General features: G+C 36.3%; 1 long non-coding RNA gene across 1 annotated transcript in view; it reads right to left on the bottom strand.

Annotated features, from left to right (window-relative positions):
* The window catches only part of LOC108449321, a 32050-nt gene extending 29131 nt beyond the window's left edge, over positions 1-2919 (bottom strand). The window contains exon 1 of the long non-coding RNA XR_001865478.1: positions 1662-2919. This is a non-coding gene — a long non-coding RNA (uncharacterized LOC108449321). The remainder of the gene's footprint in view (positions 1-1661) is intronic.
* Positions 2920-23928: the final 21009 nt, after the last annotated feature.

Genomic DNA, 23928 nt, shown 5'->3' with positions numbered 1-23928 from the left:
GACACCCAAAGTGTTTGTCTGACAAACATGTCTGTTTTCAGGGAGGCTGTGATTCTGAGGCAGTCTAAAAAGTTCTACATTCTTCTAATCCATGTAACCAACAGCAGAAGTACACCCCTGTATATAATCTAGGAATTACATTTTTCTAAGATGGGTCTTAGATATGCATAACCTTTATAAGTATCTGTCTTTTTGCGAAGCAAAATTGCTGACTTTTCCTCCTTTAGTACGTCAGGATGACTATTTCAGTAAAACCCAGATGCTATACATGGCAATTCCTTTGCAAATTCAATTCCTCTCAGACTTTACTGGCCTTCACCAATTCCTACATGGTCTTGATTTCCTCCTTGTTCTTGCTGAATCAATTTCACTTTGTTTTACAAATATATTTCTGATCCTTTCCCAGCCAAGTTCTTCCTGTTAAGACTATTTTCCATGCTGAATGGATTCTATCCTGATAGGCTAGGAACAACCTAAGCTAAATTTCACAGAAGCATACAACAGCAGCGTTTGGCTCACAGATTGTCTCAGCCTATAGTCCTGCCATGACAGCTGCTCCCATGATAAATGATAGGAGCTTACAAACAAGGCAGAGTTGCAAAGGACAGTGAATTTCAAAGAACCATTTGCTAAGGTGTTTGCAGAAAGAGTGGCTATTTACAATGTCTAGGGTAGCATTTACAGTGCAAAAATGGATATGAGTTCCTTTAGCATTCCCTAGCCATACTGATGTTCTCATCTATTTTCACTTGTCTCCCCTTTTCTAGCTTCTTCTCATTCCTCCCCACACACATACACAAGCACACATAAAACCCTCTTTTGCTCAGAAATATTTTCCTAGGAAGTTTCACAGGGACAGATTCTGGAAAAATATGCAAGATAAAGAAGTAAATTACAGGAATAAGTAGAGTGCTTCTTAATTGTTTGTGGCACTGGTGCTGGATTCCAATGAAATTTCTACTGCTTTCTAACTAAAATGCCATTTAGTATATAAGTGTAATAAAAAATCTTCTGACATAGAATCTAATCTAATTCCCCTAAATACAGGTTTTAACCCTTGTACTGCCTATATTTTGACGAAGATTGTGCATAGTCTTAATAACTGGATGATAATAAAATAAAAATTTCTAAATTGTCAGGTGGTTTAGACATATCTAACTTCAACATAAAAAGACTACATCTGTACCTGAACTCCCTACAATCCAAAGAAATATTTTAAAAGAAATCACAGCAACACTGATCAGTAGTTAAAACACTAGAACAGACTTGAGAGTTTGAAAAACTTGATTTCCTTTACTATGCAAAAGAAAATATTACTTCTGCCTGAGAAATACAGAGTGGTCACATAACCTGAGGACTCAACAGGTCTGCAAAACCTTCTTCCTTAAGGAAACACCTGTTAGGATTTAATCGTGCATTTACCTCAGAGTAAGCCAATGAAGTATTATTTCCAGATGGAAAGAGATTCTTAAAATGTAATCAGACACAGGATTTCATTCTGTTTAATTATGTGAGCAGTCAGTCAAAGTGAATGATATAGAACAAATAAAAACAATCCTTGCATTTAAACACCTCGCAAAGGGGAAAAAAAAATATCCCAAAGTCAACCAAAATTGTCCTAACAAGAAAAAATATTTAAGTGTAATTCTATAAGTCATTACCTTCCATACTTGAGTAACATATTGATTCTCCTTTCCAAGTCTTCCATTTTCTAGGCACTGAAACAGAAACTAACAGAAATTGACTCATTGACAGGATGAATATTCACATATTCTAATCTCAACAATCTATCTTAGGCTGAAGCTAACATAATAGTCTCCTTAGAGCTAGACTGCAAACCCTTGAGAAAAGAAGGTATTGCTTTGTGCAATTCAGACCAAAAAAAAAGGAATCTCCTATCCTGAACATTTGGAGAAGTAAAGAAAAAGGCCCCGTGGTACAGGAAGGATAGGGAGAGCTGCCTAACTTAAACAACCACATTGATGATTTGAATATACCCCATCATTTTCTTTCTTCGCAGCTTTTTACAACACCAAATGCTTTTGTCAGCATATCTATGACATCAAAGACCAAACCAAGAAAAACAGCTATTGATCACTGACAGTTAGAAGTGTGGCACAGCAGTACTTAGAGATACGTGGAATTTTCCTGAATACAATACCTTTTTCCATTGCAAAATTAAAAGGAAGAAAAAGTAGAATGTTCTGTGGAAGACTTTCTTCTTAGACCAAGCTCTCTACGTACATCATTTCAAATCAAAGCAAGAACTGCTCAGATTCATGCATCTGCACTGAAGCAGGTGAGTATGGACTTGGTTGATTCTGGCATATTCCAGGTAAGTAGAGCTACTCTTTGAATCTATGGATACCTAATTACTTATAGAAAATAAAGAATAGATTAAAAGCAACTCATCCCAGTACATTCAGTTGCATGGTATGAAGGATATTCATCTAAGATGCAGATTAATCATACAAATCAAATCTTGACTCTGAGCCCAGCAGAAACTTTCATTAAAGAAGCATCTGGATTTCCAGGTACAGCTAAAGGTATAATTCATACACATAGTAAGTACTATAAACTGCTTCCACTGTCAAACATATCTCAAAGTATTAAGAAGGAAATGAGATATCACCCGATCATGCACTGTTAAAGGCAGGAAAAAAAGTCTGCCAAAACACAGAACTCCTAAGACAGATTCCTTGCATAAGCTGGAAGGAAACCAGGTTACTTGCTTCCAGTATAGACAATCTAGTTAACTTTCAAGAGCTGTGGCACTGAGAAAAATACTTCTCCCTGTAATGGTTTAAACCCAGCTGGAGATGAAACACACACAGCCACTCACTCAAGACCTACTCTCTTTCCCACATTCTGGTGGAATGGGGAGGAGAATCGAAGTAAAACTTGTCTGTTGAGATAAGAACAGATAAATAATTGAAAATAAGGCAAAATACAATAATAATGGTAAAGAATAATAATAATGATAATAAAAAGAATAAAAGAAATCCAAATGATGCACAATGTAATTGCTCACCACCCTCTGACTGATGCTAGACCCCCCCTTCCTGAATCCAGAGTGGCTGCTCCTTCCGGGCAACTCTCCTGGTTTCTACAGCAGATATGACATGCCGTGGTGTGCAATATCCTGTTGTTGAGTTCAGGTAATCTGTCCCAGCAAAGCATCCTCCCAGAGGTTTTTTCAGGGGTTTTGGGGTTTTTTATTGGTTGGTTTCTTGGGCTTTCTTGAGGTTTTTTGGTTTTTTGTGTGCCTCCTCACTGGCAGAGCATTAGACAAAGAAAAAATTCTTTGATTTAGGATAAACACGGTTTAGCAAAAAAAGCAAAACACTGTGTTATCAACATGATTCTCATTCTGAATCCAAAGCACAGCACTGCAACAACTACTGAGAAGAAATTAACTCTACCTTAATTGAAAGCAGATCACTCCTTTTTCAGCATTACAGGCTGTCTGTACAAAAAAAGAAGCCAAAAAATTGTACAGACAGTACAGATGGTTTCACCTTGCACTTGAATAGAGTACACGATCAAAGGGAAAGGATTAATCTGTGGAGAGTTTTGTGTGCTCTCAGTTGCTGGTGTTGTTTGCCATACACAGAGAACTTCTACAGTGATCAGCAACGAAATTTTTTTCTGTACCTTCTTTGAAAGGGCCTGTACCTTGGTCCTTTCAAATCATAGAGAAACCTGCTGGGTTCTCATCCCCAGAAATAATCAAATTTGAGCCACAGTTCCCCCACTGTGCTTTATCTGCAATTTTAAGTTGGCCCTGTGTAGTGGTTTGGTCCAAAATACTCATTACTGTTTATCTGCTGTGAGATAAGAATTAGGAGAAATGCAAAGCAGGCACCAAACTTGAAAGAATATAAAGAAGTTTATTAACAGACCTAAAAGAAGAAAAAAAAAATTATACCACCTTCAGAACTCTCCTCCTCCCCCCACCTTCCTCCCTTCTCCCACTGACAATGTTCAAAGACAACCCTTAAGATGTTCAGTCTGTTTACCACTTCCATAATAACCTTGTTCAGTCCATTTAGAAAGAGAAGTCTCTTCTTGCTCATGCTATGAAAACATTATCACAACGAGACAGCCGCCCACTTCCAAATATTGTTCAGTCCATTTAGGAAGAGGAGTCTCTCTGCCTGCGTGTGAGTCCTTTCCCCCGACTTGCAGCTTTTCCCGCAACTGCTTTCGAGGGTCCACTCTTGAAGTTTTTTGGGGTACAATTTTAAGGTTGAGCCGTTCAGAAACAAAAACAGAGGCCCTTCTCCTTCCCTGGGAGCAAAGGGTCTTCATCATCTTCATCGTTAGGACTATCTCTGGGAGCATCTCTACGGACTGAGGTTTTCTCCTTTCCCGTTTGGAGCAAAAGTCCTCATCTGGTTCATCTCTACGGACTGAGGTTTTCTCCTTTCCCATTTGGAGCAAAAGTCCTCATCTGGTTCATCCCTCCCTGTCCAAACTTCTCATGAAATTACAGCGGCGTCAGCATCTGCCTATCTCCAGCGCCGGAAACGAGAGAGAGCTTGGAGGGGGAGTTTGCCTATTCTTAAATGTGGATCACAGAGGTGGTCACAACTTTAAGTGGTTTAGAGAATTGTCCATATTCAAACTGGCCAGCTGATAGGTTCTATCAGTTCCCAGAGGAAACTGTAAGCACCCCTTAGCAAGGACGTCCCTTCCGGGACTATGCTTGCTAACCTATGACACCCTGTATTAACTTTGCACATCATCTCATGTGGTCTCATCAGGACTTTAGACAGTCTTGAGACTTAGATTTGTTTACTGACCATATTCAGCTCCAGACTACAAATCACCTCTGAAAATGCCAAGCTCTTCTCTCCACAGTGCATATACCCAAGCAAAAATCACTTACAGATTCATCAAGCTGATACAAGAATTCTTAAATTTAAGAATTTTTTAAAAAATTAAAATTACAACACTGATTGTTCTTTGACTTACAGAGCTGTAAAGAGAAAATAACTCTTTTTAGTCAATTATGCTACAAAATTATAAACTGACCTAAGAGAACAGAAAGTAAAAAAAGCACCCACATGTTCTCTCCTATGTATGTTAATAAATGACTGGCAAATGCCAAATCCTTATATAGGGTTTAAGGCAAATGACACTTTTATTACCAATTACAAAGTGTTATCCAAGACTGCTGACATGCTAGCCCAAAGGAGAGACTTATCAGTTTTTTATGGCTTTATTACAGTGAAGAAAAGTACTAAAATTATTATCTCCTCACAGATGATCATGTTACATCCAACTCTCCCAGGGATGCATTAATACTGGGGTAAAAACCATATATAAGCTTCTTGATAATTTCCTGATATCAAAATTCCTGCTAGAACAGCCAGACAAGGACAACGGGATGCTCTAAGGTCCTCATAATTTCACATTCATCTTTCCTGGTTCTCTCTAGAATTTGTAGATGTACCAGCATTTTCAGATACTCAGTAGCACTGTGCATCTAATTCCAGGCACTGACACAAACATGATGGAGGCTTTTGTCAAATCCTTTTTTCCCTATGAAATGAACAAGAAGTAATAGAAGTTCAGAAAGTATCGGACATCTATGCACATGAAGAGATTTTTTTTTTTTTTTTGTGATTTCTTATTTGTATTTCTTTCACATATAGTGCTGTAGAAACTGAAGATAACTTTCAAAAAAAATAGAAGAGGAAAAGGACAGTATTCACACTTTAAAAATATTAGCAAGCAAGCAAAAGTCCCAATTAAGCACATTCATTTTAAAAATTTTTCCATTTTTTACAAAGAATTAGACTAATTTTCAAGAACTCCTTTCATAATAAATAGGTACCTTTTTGTTCCTTATTTTAGTCACAGAAATCTGATCTAAAACTATATTTTGGCTCATTTTGATCTATATTTGCAGAGTAATTAGTGATTTGTGGTGCTCTGAAGGGGCTTGCTCAGAAACCGCAGGTTATCAAGCAGTTTAATCAGAAAAAAAAATGTTCTTCCAAGACTAACAGGCAAAACTGGGAACTCAGACTTGTGGTCATTTCTGATGGAAAAACATGAGTGAAGACCAAAGGAGCAAATTTGTTTCTCCTTTAGAAAATGAAAAAATCTTTTTACCTTGTTAGGGAGCACATAGAATTATTTACCTCATTATCTTTCTACCAATAAAAACAAGAAAACCATCTTTGTAAGCCTTGCAAATATGAAAGGGAAATGTAAATGGTTGCTACAGAGGAGCTGAACACCCATACAAAGCTGGTGTGATTCTAATCCCTAGGAGGGCTTTGATAGTATATCACTTGTACAAAAATCAGCAACCTCTTCCAACACAGCTATCCTGGAGGGAAGAAAAAAATCTTAAATGCTTAAATGAGAAGTCTTTAAAAAGCATAAAAAAATCACAGCATGCATACAATTTGCAAATCCAATTGTTTTCACACCTCTTAAAAACAAAACTCTGCAGTATCCAGACTGGTGAAATGAAAGCAAAGCAAACAGCAAATGCAGAGGTCAAGAGGGTAATGACTTAATTTGAACTATTTGGTGAACAGATCAATAAGTCAGCGAATCAATATTGGGGGGCTTTTTAATTATAAATTACATCCAAGCTGAATAACAAAATGAAAAGTGACATAAGAATTAAAAACTATGTCAGAGCTGACACAGTCAGGAAAGCAAAAACACAGACCAAAACTGTTTGAACTTTCAAAAAAAAATATGACAAGTTATATATTATTACGAGCATTAATGATCCATCCATTACCACTCAGCAGGGTCTGTAAATCTTTATTTGACCTACTGAAACAATAATGACTTAAGACATTCATAGCTTTTACTGTTGCTCTTATCTAGTATGGAATGGGAACAAATATAAACTTTGCTCGTGAAAGGAAGTATAGAAGGCAAGGAAATTATCTGAATTGTCCCAGATTTTATGCAACTGGAAGCAGGGTCAGTGTTCCCATTTTTATTATTTCTTAATATTTTCCAGCTGAGTTAATGAAGATAAAATATTAGGATCAATAAAGCCTACAACAGAGTTCATAAAGAAGAAATTTGCTCTCAAGAAACATGAAGTATGCAGAAATGCATGGCAACATTCCACACCCTTGCAGGACATGAAGACCACAGAGGATGGAGGTGACATGTGAAATGAAAATGTATTCTGAAAAAATGATAGAGAACAGCACTGCAGCCCGCTCACACATACTTTTACCTTCTGGGGAAAAAGGAAGGAAACATGAAACTGAGAACTAGATAGAGCAATGCAGAAAGGACAAATTCAATTAACCTCTGGCAGAGAAGGCATATTTTCCCTGTTCCTTCATTATCAGTTATATCACTTTCAGTGTATATTGTCAGGACTTCAGCATAGGAGATTTTGGTAGGCAAAAGTCAACTCTTGCATTGTGTTACCTTGTCATCCCCAAAGCAGAAAGCCAACAGAGTTTGCAATGATGGCAGGAATAGAAGCAAACAATATGATGCAGAGTCTTGACCTGTAAAACAATTAAACATTTTTCTTCACTTCATATTTAACTCCTGACATATATTTCATATTGCTCTGTCATGCAACAGAAAAGTGTAACCAGATTTCACTATATCTGGAGTATGGTCAAATGGAAGCAAAGTGTAGATGTGAAAATTACATTCACCAGCCAAAATAAAGCAACAGAAGTATTACAGATAAATCATCTTCATCAGCTGGAGGTTTGTTTCTTCCTCTGTGATGAGTAATTACAAAGTCTAACACAGTAACAGGCACCCTTAATCTCTGAAAATGTGTCAACACAGTTAAAATATAAGCACAGTCAAAAACATTTTCTGAGCACATTAAATTCATTAAATTCATTGTATTTTATTAGATGTAAAGTCAGTGTATCAATCTATGAACCATGGTCAAAAGAATGAATTCTTTTTGCATTCATGCAAGATTTGGTTTCATGCTGAGGTGTAATAATAGGGATTATAAAAAACTTTGAGGTCCAGAAATTATGTTTATAAAGAAAATCAAGTGTCAGGCTTAGAGACTGTTCCAAGTTCTCTTATTCAGTTCACTATCCTTCAAATTATATATGGATTACATCCTATGAGATATCATAGGACCTGGCTATACTATTTAAATTTTAAATAAAATTTTAAAAGGACAAACAAACAAACAAAACAAACCGAAATAAAACAAACCAACACTACTGTGCAATCACTGCCAGAACTGTAACTGGAGGCAAATGCCCCTGCTCTGGAAGTACAGCACCATTTCAGTGCATGGCACCAGCAGCAGATCAGGTACCCTGCCACAGAGCATTTTGTTAATTTAGGTGGAGACAAAACTCATAGAGCTGGCTTGAAGCACAACACCCCAGCTAGCTTGGAGGATCTCTGCACTGTACTTCTAGGAAGCCCGTTGTTTCCTTAAGATCAGCTACTTGCCTATAATTGTTGCTCTCACCATCTCTTGGGAGTGTGAGGAGGGCTCAGGACATTTTGAAGGTTTCATCCAAGTGGCTTGGAGGCAGGGAATATCTCCATGTCCACTAACACAGGTTCCTGAATATAAGTGAATTTTCTGAAAAACAGGGAGTGGGTTTATTAGGCACAACTCTTCACTTCTGAACATCACATCATACAGTGAACTTGCAGGGCTGTGGCACAAAGAGTTTGCATCCTGGGATTATTTACTTATTTTATTATCATGTAGGCCACGGTGGAAGAAGAAAGGTTACATTATCTCTGTGTAAACTGAGCTAGTGATATGACCACTATTAGACCACTCAATCTAGGTATGGCCTTCACATTTTAGAAATAATATCAAAAAATTAGAAACAACAAAAATATAAACCCCCATGAACATTCAAAGAATCATAATCTTTGAGTTATAGAGAAATTAAGAAGTTAATTCAGTGTAGTACATTGCAAAGAAACACACAACCTGGGTATAAAAGACAAAGAAAGCAGGTTTTTAAATCTATCTCCTCCCTTCCTCAAATTAAGATATAATGAGATGTGTACAGGTTGTAGACTAAAGGTTAATAAATTAAATATAAAAAATTTTTCCATCTTTATAAAAGAGAGTAAAATTAGCCATTGGCATGACTTACCAAGCATTGTTCATCAATAAAAATAAGAGATTGAAGGCTTGAGGTTTTTTTCTAGGAGCAGGGACTACTGAGCTCTGTGCATCTTCCAGTCAGATATCATTCACAGAAGCTCTATAGCTTCTGCAGCAAAGCAAGCCAGAATGAGATTATCATGGTGGTTTGGACACCTCACTTCAAAATTCATGAACTGAAACACCAAAAAGGTAATAAAGAAACATTAAAAATTTTGCTGAGGTCTCCAGAATGATATGCAAATATATACCACAATAAAAAACAATCCTGTAATTTTCTGTTATTTTTCAAAAATGCCTTGTAAATTGTACACTTACAAAGTAATAGAGGTTCAATACCTGTGCTTCAAAGTACTAGAGTTTTATATTAGAAATTTCAGTAAAAAGAATCAAACAAACTACCAGCAATTCTTGTGTCTTATTTTTCTATCCATGAGAAAGCAGCCAAATTGAAGTCAGACCAATTTATCTTACTTGGAAGTAACCTGTGAATTTCTCTCTGTGAGAAATGTTCCAGTGTTTTTACTTATGGGGGCACTCTGGTTTTGAGCACATGACTAATACATTTCTTATTTGCCTACAAGAAGACTTGTATAAAGGTGATTCCAATATAGTTAGACAGACACGTTTGCAGTACTATCATTATTATTATTATTATTATTATTTCAAAAGCTGCCATCTCCAAAAAAAGCTCATTTTGGAGCATTCCTGAAGTAATTTCTCAAGTAATGACATTCAAATGGTCTCTGACATTTCTGAAGACAGTTTTTTTAATGAAAAGTGGCAAAACTCCTTCCTTTGGTATGCAGCTACAATCAAGGATATTTACTCACCATAAAACATATCAAAATAATGGATGGCACTCCCAGTAAAGAAAATTAATTTAAACAACTCAGGTAGAAACACGTACTTTTTTGCAGGGGAAAGTTTCTTTGTAGTGGTTCAGTTTATTTATTGCCTCTTTGGAAAACCATACTACACGATTGCTTTGGACTCCTTTATTTTCCCAGCACATGCCTTTGAAATAATACAAAATTCCAATACTTCCAGTAGTAATTTTGCTTCTCTCAACCTGTGTGCAAAAAAGAAAAAAAAAAATCCATTTTGACTTCCAGCTGGCCTATTAGTTAGCTAATTAGTGCAGCTTATTACAAAATCAATAACAACATGCCTTTGCTGATAATTTTCCCATTTACAAATGTGAATATACAGGGCTTCCAACTACTTCATTATTGAATTTATTCTTCAGTGAAAAGATTCTTCAGTGAGTAATGCATTAGGCTGGCCTGAATTTTCTCCACATATATAGAACACAAATAAAAGTGAGAATGCTACATTTCTAATTCTACAAAGTCTGTTTAGTTACCAGACTTTTCTTTTATGTATGAAACATCAATAAAATACAGTATTAAAAACCCACACACTTTTCTATATTTTTTAAGACAATGCCCTCTAACAACAGAAATAAAAAGAGCAAAACATTGCCTCACTCTAACTCATGTAATACCAGCAGTATCAATTTTGTGTGCTTGAGCTCAGTAACATTGGATGCACAGCTATCTCTGGTACTGTAAAACACAAAGGGGAACATTTCTGGTCAGACAGAAGTCCTTTTTAGTACTCAAAAGCAACAGAGTAATTCTAGCCAAACTAAGTTGCCAGCACGTGGGACATTTATATTCTAAGTTTAATTTTGTCTCACAGTGTTGAAACATTATTTGTCTTTTTCACCACTCTGACAGGTTTCCTAACCCCTGGCACTCCTTCTTTTACTTCATTACAGGAAATAGGAGACCTACAACACATGTAGTTTAGGCCAGATTACAAGACTGATCCCTCAAGGTTTGCTAGGAGCTTAAATTATTCTAGTTGTGTGATGATACTGGGTAGAACTGAAATCTTCAGTGATACTTAGAAGGAAGTAAGCAGAAGGATTTGTACTTGTTCACAGTATTTCACTTAGTTCCAAAAATATAAAATACAAAAAGTACAAAACCACAAGCCCTGGAGAAATTCAACTTCCTTCATTTTGGCTCTGCGCTAAGTTACGGAGCGTTTCTAAGCATTGTGGATCTAAATAAGCTTCTTATGTGGCCAATTAACACCTTCTCATACTTACATTAGATGACTTTTACCAGCTTAGATATATTAGAAAATCATGTTAATATATTGTGATTTCTGAACAATATAATTATCTATCTAGTGATGTATGGTTGCTTTCCCTGGTAGCTGGAAGTCTGTGTGAGTGGTTACGTGCCTTGATGATCTGTTCAAGTATTGTAAAGGAGCAGGCTACGCGCAGTAGTGCTGTATCTGGTTCTTCCCTATCCTGCTAACAGCTCACAGCTGACAGTTCAAATGTGGAAACAGAAATTTCTTCTTTCTGCAGCATGAAATATGCCTCTGGCATCTTTCTTTTGCACTTGTCAGTCATGAAGCTGTACTATACAGATTTTGAGAGCACTAGAGCAGCAGTGCTAACACAAGAATTACAAAAATGCTGGTATTCAAGGATCTGAAGGGAGGCTTGTTTTCATGGAAAATAACTGAGAAAATGCTTTGCAAATATTCCACAGACTCTGTGGAACTACGCCAATGCTTTGACTGTGCCTGCCCCAACATCTTACTTGGATGATCTCCTTGTTGCTTTGAAATCAGTGCAAAGACTGACTTCAGTACAGTTTGATCTGCTTAGACCTGGATTTACCATTATTTCTCTCATCACAGAACTGACATTGCACACATAATTTCTGTGATAAAACTGCCTGAATATTTTCATCATCTCACCCCACAATCATTTTAAAAGAATAACCACAACAAACCAAATTTTTAAAGTAGTGGCTTTAAAACCCTTGCTCCGCAGCCAGGTGGTCTATGGGAACAGGCTGAGATTTCCCAAGCTGAATCTCACAAAATTTGATATAACATATGTTCCTCAGAGCTCTGATACACAGGAGATAATTGGCTATTGAGATGAGCCTGCTTATAAAGCAGAGTAAAAGGTGTTCCCAGATCACACTTTATGCTGCACTTTCTCTAATTTCAAAGATATTTTTATCTGTAAACCAAACGATCCTGTGCCCCATAGAGGCTCTTCTGTGCAAAGTTCCAGACAAACCAATGGAATTGGAATGACAGACTAGGTGTTAGTATAAACACTTTCCTCTGAAACAAAGACTCAGTCTAAAACTGACTCAGTCTAAAACTGACTCAGTCCAAAGCCCTCTCTGTACATGGGGCTTGGGAATTAAACTGATCTACAGAACTGTTTTTGTTCCTGCTCTTTTTTGCCAATAATGGAAGCTACAAACATCTGACCAACTTCAAGGAACTTATATCTCTCTTGATAGTGCACAGTTTTCCCCCAATGTTTGAAGAATAATATACCATGATGAAAAAAGGCTACACAGAGGATAGAATAAAGTTTATGAGAATTTTTTTATATATATATATATATATGTTTGTTTTTTTTTTTAATAGAAGAAATTCCTAGCTCATCATCTCTGGGTACTCAACATGTTTTCTACAAATAAAGCACTCCAATATCTGTTTGTTCTGCAGTCCTGGCAAGAATGTGAACTATATTTTAAAAAGCGGATTTGTCTGGACTTTATATGATATAAGATGAAGTGCTTTCCTAAAGTATACCATGGAGTCCTGCTCTCTGCACTGCAGCATTGGTCTGCTGTCTTCATGTATCACTGTGGGTGCAGGTACAAGGTAGCAGACGTGCAGAAAGGAGTGCTCCATCCCTCTGGAGCATAAATTTGTAGTGCTTCTGAAAATCAGGTTAGTAGAGACAGAGACAAATGCAAGCAACAAAGCAAGTAAGATTTAACTCTTTCAGGTAACAGTGCACAGGAGAAAACCAAAGTACAGCTACTTAAGCAGATGAGCAAAATGGTTCTCAAAATAATTTTTTTCTGCAGTACTACATGCTGGGCCATAACATGCATTATTAATTTTTCTAGCAGAGTAAGTCAGCAATATTTTCTATACCATGTCACAGATCAAAGACCTGGATACTGTTCCTATCAAAAATGACAACTGTGATAATGATTTTTGTTAACATTCCAATGACCCAACTACATTATTTTTTTGTTGGGAGCAAATGCACAGCATTGTTGAACCTTACTACATTCTCCTCTTTGCTGGAATGTAAATGGAATGATAATTTTCTTCCTCTCATGGAAAATAAGGTGAATTTAAAAATCTGTTTATACTGTAAAAGCATGGTAGTATTGTAGTCCATGGAACATTTGCAGAGCATTTTCAGTTATTTCCATATAATCAAACCTTTATTGTCAGTCCCTAAGGTTTTGAATAAATTTTGTGATGCCACTGCTGTATTACTGCACCATTTGCTCTTAAAAGTTAATCAAGAAAGAAAGCAAGTTTTGGAGGAATTGAATAAAAACTTCTAAATACCAGGAGCAGACAAGGACAATTGAATTATTTCCACATTTCTTTAATCTCCCTCATGCTTAGACAGTACTGCATGGTGAGTCATGTTGGGATGTAGGTGATGTATTTAACATGCAGCAAAATGAGTTATGCAGAGTAACTTGCTCCTTATTAAAGTCTACTGCCATAAGAATTGTAAATCTTAGGGGAATAATGCACAGGGTAGCCAGACTTGGGTCTCTCTCCAGAGCTGCAAGATAAGATAAGAGAACCTTTACCTCACTGTGCTCCTTTCCAAAGTCTGCTCCTTTCAGTTCCCTTATGCCTTGTGTGAGTATGTGGGACCACAGGGCTCACAATTAATGCCTGAGAATCCCTCACTTTTTTATCAAGTCTACAATTAAAGATGAAAAGTTTAAACTACCACAGCAGAAAACTTGGGTGCTAGGAAATTTTACCACTTCTGAAGTCAACTAAGACACCACCCTGCTGATTGACTGATCTCAGGAGGTCAAATGAGAGTCTTACAATTAGCTATGAAAACCATTTTATATGGAAGAGGCATATTAGATAGTCTGAAATAAGTTCTCTTTAGAGAGTAGCACACTATGAATTTCAAAGTGCTATCCTGATGACTTTTGCACACAGGGGAGTAAAAGATCAAACATATCAATAGATTTGATTTATGTTGTACAGGTGAAATGACATATTTTTGGCAGTTTGGCTTTAAGAAAAAATGTGTCTAGATATGGATTTCATTCATTTGATAATTTCTATTTCATCTTCCCAGTTATTACAAACTTGCTGGCACAATGGCCTTTTAAAATAAATCAATGACTCAATTCTAAATTAATGCTTCAGCATATGGCTAATTTTGTTTGCTCTTGCTATCCATAAATGTCTGTGCCTTCAAATTTTATATTTACATGTTACATGTGTTTATTATGTGGGCTCAAAAGAAGAGGCAATCAGAAAGTGACAACATTAGTGTCTACTTGTATGGTAAGGTTTGACTACAGATCTTAATATCTTTTCAATGTTTCTCAGGTAGTAGTACGTGGTAACCACTGTTAAGTCTGTTTCTCAGTATTGACTAGAATTAATTGATTATAGCTGATTAAACGTAAGGAACTATCTTTTTGCACCACGTCATGACTCTTTTCACTATGTTCTAACATGAAAGAAATTCCTTAAGTGGAGAAAAAAAAATCTGTAAAAGCTTACCATAGAGGCAGGCTGGAAGACTACACCAAAATCTCAGACAATCCCTAGATAGAAAAAGAAAAGAAAAAGAATATTTCTATTTAGTAAGTTCACTTTTTATTTAATATGTCCAGTTCTCACACCCATAACTGTTGAGAAAACTCAGAACATGAGAGTTTTAACAAAACCAAGGTCAGTCACTCATAGCTGAACTCCCACGTTTAAAGTGTGCACACAAAGCTTTTAACTCTTAACTTGGAGTTGCCACAGTTTGCCATGGGAACTGAGGTCAGGAACTGGGAATGTTTTTACTGGCAGATCATAGATAAAGCTAACTTTAAACTTGCATGACAAAGAGTTTCCTTTGGTTTGGTTACAGGTTCTACACCCTGTCTAGAAATCTGGAAAATTTCCAAGCACTGAATGGATTCTCTCGATAACTGAAACCTTTAAAACCTCTATTCTGTATTCTCATCCTTTCTTTTACAGTCCTGTTGGAGCTGCTCATCAGAAAGCTAAAGGGCAGTTTAAGCAGAATATGAACTGGACTGTTAAAACTTTCTGACAATGCTCTTCCAGTATAAATCAATACGTTTATGAAGATCTACCAATATTACAAAATAATTGTGTCTCTGTGCTCAGTCATTCTTTGATAATTGAAGCAGAGATTTTATGCACTTGAATTCAGGAAAATAGTACAATTCCAGGGAATTAATGTTTTAACCTAAGAGAGAGCTACAGCTCATACCCAAGCATCGCTTTCTAAAGTGCAGTTTGACTTTAGCCATTGGTGATTCAACCATACACATACATTTAAGGTGGGTAAATTTTTTGAAATTTTCAGAATTCTCCAGGAAACATAAGGCAATATGAACTCTAATAAAAGCATAAACTATCCCAAGGACCTACTGAAAAAGTGGGTAGATGGAGGTTTCTTGCATTTTCTTCTTCTTGTGCCAAGCTTGATAGAACCAAATGCTTGGAAACTTCTTCTCTTTGGCTTCTATTTGAAGAATGTAGAAATCCAAATAAAGAATTACAGTTACAACTTCACTCTTTTCCAAGAGTTTCTCAACAACAGTTCATTTCAATGAAACATTCCACCACAACATATTTTTTTTAAATCAATTTTATATAAGATTTTCCTTGTTGTGTTGATAGCACCCAAATTTCACGTCTGAAGACATGTATATGGTCAATAAATCTCAAGTTAAGACAACAGTTCTTAATCCTTGTGAATCCCTGAAAATATATTTTTATACTATACAAAAAATAACTATTAAACACTAGCTGCTGCTAATATCTTCAAATGTGAGTGGAATGAATTACTTGTAAAAGGAATTTTATGTGAATGTGTAGAAAACTGGGAATTATTTAGTGAAAAGTAATGATCACCTTTCCAGCAGAAGATGGATGACAAGAAACAGTAGTCAATACCCCATTAGCAGGTCCATTATAACTTTGGAATAGAAACACACTTTATTTTAGAAAGCTAAAACAATTGTAAGTGAATTTTAACAGCTGAACAAATGTACGTGCTAATCTACAATTACAAAAGTTAAATAAATTTTAGTCATGCCATCACCATCACTTCTACTGCACAAAAAAGTTTGTAACTCATTATAAGACCCATTATCAAACTGCTCATTATTACTAAACACACTTTTATTGTTAATGTCATTTCAGCATTTCCATTACAAACACTTCTTCCAGATTTAATCATTGCTGAAATTCTTCATTGGATCCTTCATTCTGGAAGGTGTTTATAGGGATGGTTTTAGTATAGTTCTAAAAAACTTACAGAAGTGCAAAAATAATAGTTATTATTTTAAATAATTATTTGAAGTTCAAAAATTCATTGAAGTTCAATGTGCCATATGGATATACTAATGTCTATCCAACTCGGGTCAAAACTGAGAGCAAAACCCAGAAAAACATTTTGCAAGTTGAAATGTTTAAAATATGTGAACTCCCTTGTTTTTTCTCAAAATTCAGTTAATTGCTCAGAATATGTTCCTTCATGCCAAATTCTGTTACTTTCATAGTATCTGGATTTCAATAAATACAATGAGAAAACTAGAATTCGTTTTTGCTGACCCAACAGGCTTACAGAATCTGGACCCTATTTCACATACATTGTCTGTCAGTGAAAGCACATTATTGAACTACTTACTGACATGATTTAAAATAGTTGCCTTGTCTCATTCCACTTGAAATCAGGAATTCTAGGTCTGCAAATTCAGACTTCATGGGGATTTTTCTTTACCATAATTTAAAAAATGGATCTTAAGAGCCTTTCCTGTTTGGGAAAACTCTGCTGTTGGGGAGATAAATGTACACAAAGACGTCAGGAAACCATATTGCACTGTGTCCTCTGGGGTGGTCTGTTGTAGAAAAATATGTTACTTGAGTTTTGTGAGTCAGAGTGAAAAAAAGATTCTACATTTTCCTAGATGTCCAAGAAATGAAAGCCTCATGTAGGACTCCTCCATTAAAAGTGTCTTTCATTACACAAAATTAAAAAAAAAAAAAAAAAACAAACAAAAAAACCCAAAATTGTGGTCCAGCTCAGTTGTTCAAAATGTAACACTACCAGACAAGAATTTTTTAAAAATACAGCAATCCAACTGCACTACGGCTGCTTTTAAACCAAGTTTGGTGTTGAGGAGAGATAAATTTTCTAAACCTTTTTTTAAATTTTGCATAGCTATTCTTACCATGACAGACTTTTCCACATCTCAAGATAATGGATAATAATAGTGGACCAATCCTGGTCTTTTGAAGAGAAGACTTCAAATCAAACCCTATTATAAAGAGCTTACCATGAAATGCTCCTTCCCACTAATCCATAAGACCAGTTGGGTGATGCTTACCTATGGTAGTACATGGAGGTGCTCCCCTAGGAACGAAACCAGAAAATATTTCAATGGAGGGTGTAGGTCTCTAAAACAACATATTTTAAATGCTCCCTTGCTAGAAAGATCCAAAATACATGTACACACACAAGCCAGACAGATGGATTTCCAGCAGCTCACAGTCACATAGCTTAAGAGTATATATTGTGATTACTACACCTTAGCTACATCTACCAAATTTTGCTCTTGGCGGATAACCACGTGCAGTCTGCAGTACGCACCTATCGGAGTACGTTCACATTTCATGGTGGATGGAGTCACAGACTTGGCTGCATACTCATGAGAAATGCTACTTTGAACACTTCTACAGAAAGTAATTGAGCTGTATGCGCTTTAAAGAGATAAGTGATGCTGACTGCTTGACATGTTGCTCCCCTTCCACCAAGAGAGCACTGATTACCCAATTAGGGCTGACTATATCACTGAAAATGAAGGATATTCAGGAGAAAACATGGTGGTGTGGAGAGGGTTGACAAATGCAACTTGGTATGTTTGAAAGATCAGGGAATTCCTAAAACAAAACCCTGTGAATGTAGGATTCTCCTTTGAGAGATGCAAAAAATTCAAAAGCAAAGGACTGTAACACATGTAGGAGTAGCAAGAAACAAGCACATGGTGTCCAGTCCAAGATTCCTACACAAATCTAAAGGTAAAATGAGTGGACTACAAACATTTAAAAACTTCTTGGTTCTCCAGACTTGCAAAGATGAAAATGTGACTGTCTTCTTCATTTTTTTACAAGAAAACAATTGGGAAAAAAAACCCAAAATTATGCCATTCTTCAAACTTCAAGGCTCTAGTAACTACAATCCAAAACCTATTTTGCAAAAAACTACATTCTCCTCCCCTCCCTGTGTCCCCTTCTGCATCTTGCCAAACCAAGACTGAAAAACAATGCAACTCTGCTTCTCAGCCTTCCACTCTCTAACCCCAAAGCCTGCTGTGTTTTCTCTAATTCCAGGATACAGTGTACAACCCTCTGAAAAACTGTATTTTCCCAATCATTCCATATATTTTAGAGGAACTCACATGTGATTGAATCTCACTGTCCATATCAGGAGGATCCTCTGACAGCAAGAACTGTACCTCATGTCCCAGCAGAACCAGAGTCTCTGTCTAGCTTTGGAATCTTTTAGACCCCACACTGCTTCTCAGCCCAGTACACCCACAGCTTTCCCGAGCAGTCAAAACCTTGGAAGGGAAAAAAATGGAAGAGAGAGAAATATTTTTCAGCATGGCTCAGGTTAACACTGTCTCCACAAAGGCTTTATTGAAAGTGTTTGTTATGGTTTAAGTCCTGTTGGTAAAATTAGAACACACTTTATAAGTGGAACCAAAAATTTAGTGTTAGCTCAGACAACACCCAAATTATTCAAAATGCAATACCTCTCATTAATTTAGATTATTATTATATTATTATTATATTAATAATAATAAAAAAGCCCTTAAAACTGTCATGAAGGAAAACTTACTATCCACTCAATTTCTCTCATGTTGTAGTCTCCTCCTTTCCAATGTCCTCCCAAGTCAGAAGATTGGTGACTTCAGGTCTTCTCCAGGCAGAGCTGTCCTGTGACGTGCCACTGTGAGTTACCAGCACTCATAATAATCCACCAGGACCAGCACAATGCTGGTGATGGGGATCTTTTCCTCCTCACTCTTGGATTCACTTGAATCTATTTTTAAATATTTTCTCATCACAGTCTATTTCCCCTCCCTTATGCTCCCTGCACTGGTGTTGGGAGGATTTCAGGGGAATTTTGAAAGCTGCAGAATAAGATCTATTTCCCCTCCCTTATGCTCCCTGCACTGGTTTTCAGGGGAATTTTGAAAGCTGCAGAATAAGCTCCCACTGTCTCAGCTGGCACAAAAGGCTGTTGTTTGCTGGACTACCCTACTACCTTGTGTGCTAGACCTGTTAATCTACTCCCTACATGTGTCAGATATCAAGGATGAGGTTGAGTTAAAGCAGATAAGCAAGAGTCAACTCTAGAAAATTGTTAAAAGACGCTAAAATCAGTTCAGGCCTAAGTCCTACCAGATCAATACAAAGTCTATCTATTTAAACTAACCATGGCAAAATTCCTATTTACTAGGCTGTGAAAGATAACTATTTGTTGCCTGGATTCTGGTTCCTACCCTCCCTTCATATGTTCCATTGGCCAGAGGAAAAGAAAAGATGAGTAGAGAAAGCAGTGGGCATCAACTCCAGCTTCAAAACGGCTCTAATACAGAAGGTATAGACTGCTATCACAATTCTTTGGACTAGAATTATGTAGTTCTGGCTTTTACAGTATTTCAGACACTTCTATTTATTTTATTTTTCTTTCTCCTGGAATTTCATAATGAAAAGTCTCTAGGCTTAGTTTTAGTTTTGTACTTCAGTGTTACCTGCTACTAGGGACTGCTTTTCTGATTGTGGCTTTCGAATTATGTGTAATTACAATGACTGTTTAGATATTCATGTTATTTTTTTAGCATGACTGTAGAAGCTACTAAGTAAATGAAGTAAAGTTCAGAAAATTAAGGGATACAGTTATTACTGTATTCCAAAGTGTCAAAACAAATCTTCATATTTGAATTTAGTTGTGTCTGAATAAAACATCATACTGAATAATTAGATGTCTTAAGGAACTTGGGGAAGAGTTCTGAGGCATTACAGACTCCTACTTATCAGAAAATTATCATTGCAAAATATAGTGATGGATGAGTGGTTCTCTGGCTCATTATTTATCACTTGTAATATTCTTTTTCCAGCTCACTAGCTAGAAACTCCCATGCAGAAAAGTAACTCATAACTGCAGGAATCATTACCATCCCTTCATTTGAAATCAATGTGGCTCCAGCACTGTTTGTGTCTTGGTTATACTAAAGCATTCTAACAACACACGGATAAATGAAGTGAAGTGAAAGATCACTACAATTCAGACTCATGACAGTAGCACATTAACATTTATGTTCTAAAACGGTTTTTGTAGACTATTATTTAACACTGACACATTGTCATTTAACAATGACACATTTTGCACAACAACAAAATAGAACAATAAAAATATTTTTGAAGTTGAGGGGGTAGGTGAAATATTTTTTGAGAGAAGAGTCTGTTGCAAATCTTTTCTGGGTTGCAACATTTTCAGGGTTCTTTGAAAGTGATTGAAGAAGAGTGTTTCTGAGACACCTCAGAAAACTAACATGATGCAGGTCAGTTATGTTTCTTTCTATCTCCTGATATTCTTTTTCCTGTTATCAAGCAGAAACTAGAAATTGATTTCAACAATTCTGAGTCTGAAATGGATGACCTCTAGATACCAGGTAATGATAGTAACATCAATTCTCATTCTTAGAAAAGCAAGAGTATTAACAAGAATAGTAACAGGTCTCAAGGAAGGAAATAAAATGGCAACATTGAAATCCATTGGTAAACATTACAGTGCATTTAAAATACAAACAAATGTGACTACACAAGTGAGAACATTGGATGCACTAAAATCATCTTGCAGGTGTGGGGAGCCTCTTCCTTACCTCTGAACTCCAATGAAGCTCTTTTATCATGAATTATCTATTGGTTAACTTCAGCTTTTTGCCCATGGACACCAAACTGATCCAGTAATTTTCTCTGTGCTGCTGTCAGTGTCTGAATATGTCTTCAATTATTTTCACATGAACTGAATGATTTAAGAAGAATTTGACACAAGGGAAACAGTCTCAGGAAATAATTGCACTTGCACAATTTCAATGAAAATGGAGGCAAAAGTTCCTTTGAATATCTGTCCTCAGAGAAAGACTTCAAGATGACTTTTAACCTTCCTAGACTCCAAAGTCAAACTGATCTGAGAGAAATCTATAGGAAAAGAGACTGCCTTGCATTCTAAATTTTAGGGAAATATTTGTAATGGAAAGAAATATTAAAATAATTCTAAATCTCTGACGTCTTTTATTGTCCTTCCCATTCTATTTCCAGAATAAAAAATATATTAATTAGCATATCAATATATTTTCTATAACTGTCACTTTAAACCCTGGCACATAAATCACAGACATTTTTTGTACTATGGAACTAGTAAACAGTAGGCTGGAGGATCCTAATAAATCTAGGCCTTTTTCCTAGCATGACTGAAACAACCTTTTTTCTTTTGATTTACCTCCATGAGCTTAAAATGAAATTGAAGATATTACAGTGAACCATTCAAGGAAAAATATCGCTATATATTTCTCATTTTATTAGTTCTATTAGTGCACAACATATGGATAAGCCTTACCCTGCTCTACTAGTTTCATAGGGCACCACTTTAGCATTTTACCTTTTCACCTGCAGTATGATGTATTTAACAATAGTTGTTTAGCTGTACTTCAGTAAATGTGGCATGAATCAGAAACATGGTCTAAAATCCAAAAATAAGCCAGAAGTAGTAGAAGATAAAATGTATGAGATGATCCTTTGAGTTTTATCTTGAAAAAAAGCCATTTTGTCAACAATTATATCCAAGAGAAAATCCCCATTTTTTGTATACAACTATTTTACACCCATGGAAATGAACAAAATACTCAACAGGAACTTGCATACAGCACACAGCCCAGCTGTTGAGTACAACTTGGAAGCTATATTTTTTCTGCAGTATCAGGCGCCTTTGGTATTCCACAGACAAATCATGGCGGTGATAGACAAAATGAGGCGTTATTCGATAAGGACAAGCTGTAAATCAGGTGTGTCTTCCACAGAGGGATGAGGATTTATGTGGGTTTCTGACTCAGAGATTTTACTGGAAAAAAAGAAGGCAGGTGTTTATGCATGCACACATAGAAGTGATTTATGTTAGTCTTACCACAGTTTATTGTATTAGAACCCCCTATCCTTACATGTGCTGCATCAAGTGTACCAGCAGGGGTGTATGTTCTACTGGACAATTAACCAAAATTCATGCTGAGAACAGTATTGGCATTATACACAACTCAGTGCAGGGATATCTGCAAGAGAAGGGTCAAGATCAATTCCATTAACCACAAAGCATCACTGAAATAGATTTTAACCCCTTGGATGTAATTATCATGATTGCCATTAACACCACTCCATCCTTTTGATGGATTGAATGCCACTAGATACTGAAGTTTTACTAAGACTGTAAAGTTATCCAGAGCACCTAAGGGTGGATATTTTGTGTCAGATTCAACTGATACTCCACATTCAGCCAAAACCAGTTTTAATTTTTTCTTTTTTTTAAGGGAAGGGGAGACATGTCCTTACATTACCATTTAGTCTCATTTTTATTTGCAGATACTGATATAAACTCATAATGGAGATCAAGCCAATGTGATTCCCCTTTCCACCCTTTGCACAGAATCTTCCTGAAGGAAGAAATGAAGAATGCTACAACTGCCCTGGGTTACAGAACCTCACTGGGACTTTGTTTCCTTATATATGCTGCACCTACTTTGTAGCTAGACAAACTACAGCTAGCAATTCATCTCCACACACTGGCCTCTGGAAGGCTATTCCTAGACAACAAAACAACATAGACAAAACTACAAGAAGACAGACATACATATCATTCTGTATTCTGCTTAGGAAATGCTTAATGATACCACAACCTTCTAATTGCTAAATTCGTTAATGTATTTAGGTGTTTCAGATCTGTTATATCCAGAGAAGTGTTTTGAGCAGAGAGCTATACCAGATAAAATTCTAAATTTTCACTGAATTCTGCTAGGATCAAGAAAAGATTAAATCAGCTGAGAATGTTGCTTTCAGGGCATTTTAACCTCTCCTATAGAAATCACACCATTAAATAGAACTGAAGGTTTCCCCCACATCCACGTGCCTATCAAGGACTCAAAGTTTCATAACCTTTCTTGTCTCTCAAATTTTGTATTTGATACCTTCTGAGCTTCTAGGCACAGAGCAACATTTTTTGTGCAAATGAAAAGGTATAGACATTGGCTTTTAGAATATAAAAATGCAGTATCTAACTGTGTGTAAAAGGAGGCATTTACAGATCATAAAAATAAAAAAGATTCTTTAAACATACATGCTTTATTTAAGCACTTCTTAAGGGTAGTTTAAGAATTTGAAATCATTACTTATGGAGGCTCCTATAATCCTGCATTGAACAACTTTACACTAATCTGAGAATGTAGAGATTCTGTGACAAAGACAACATATTAAAAATTAAGTTCTTCAAAACTAAACATTGCTGCCGACATCTCCCTTAATTTGTCACTTATTCATGGATGTGGAACACACAGAACCTGTCTCACTGTACTATCTGGGGGTACCAATGATGTCAAAAGCTCTAC

The sequence above is a fragment of the Corvus brachyrhynchos genome, unplaced genomic scaffold, assembly GCF_000691975.1.
Source record: "Corvus brachyrhynchos isolate BGI_N302 unplaced genomic scaffold, ASM69197v1 scaffold249, whole genome shotgun sequence".
Lineage (NCBI taxonomy): Eukaryota > Metazoa > Chordata > Aves > Passeriformes > Corvidae > Corvus > Corvus brachyrhynchos.
Note: the sequence above shows the minus strand (reverse complement) of the source record. Positions and strands in the feature narration are given on the sequence as shown.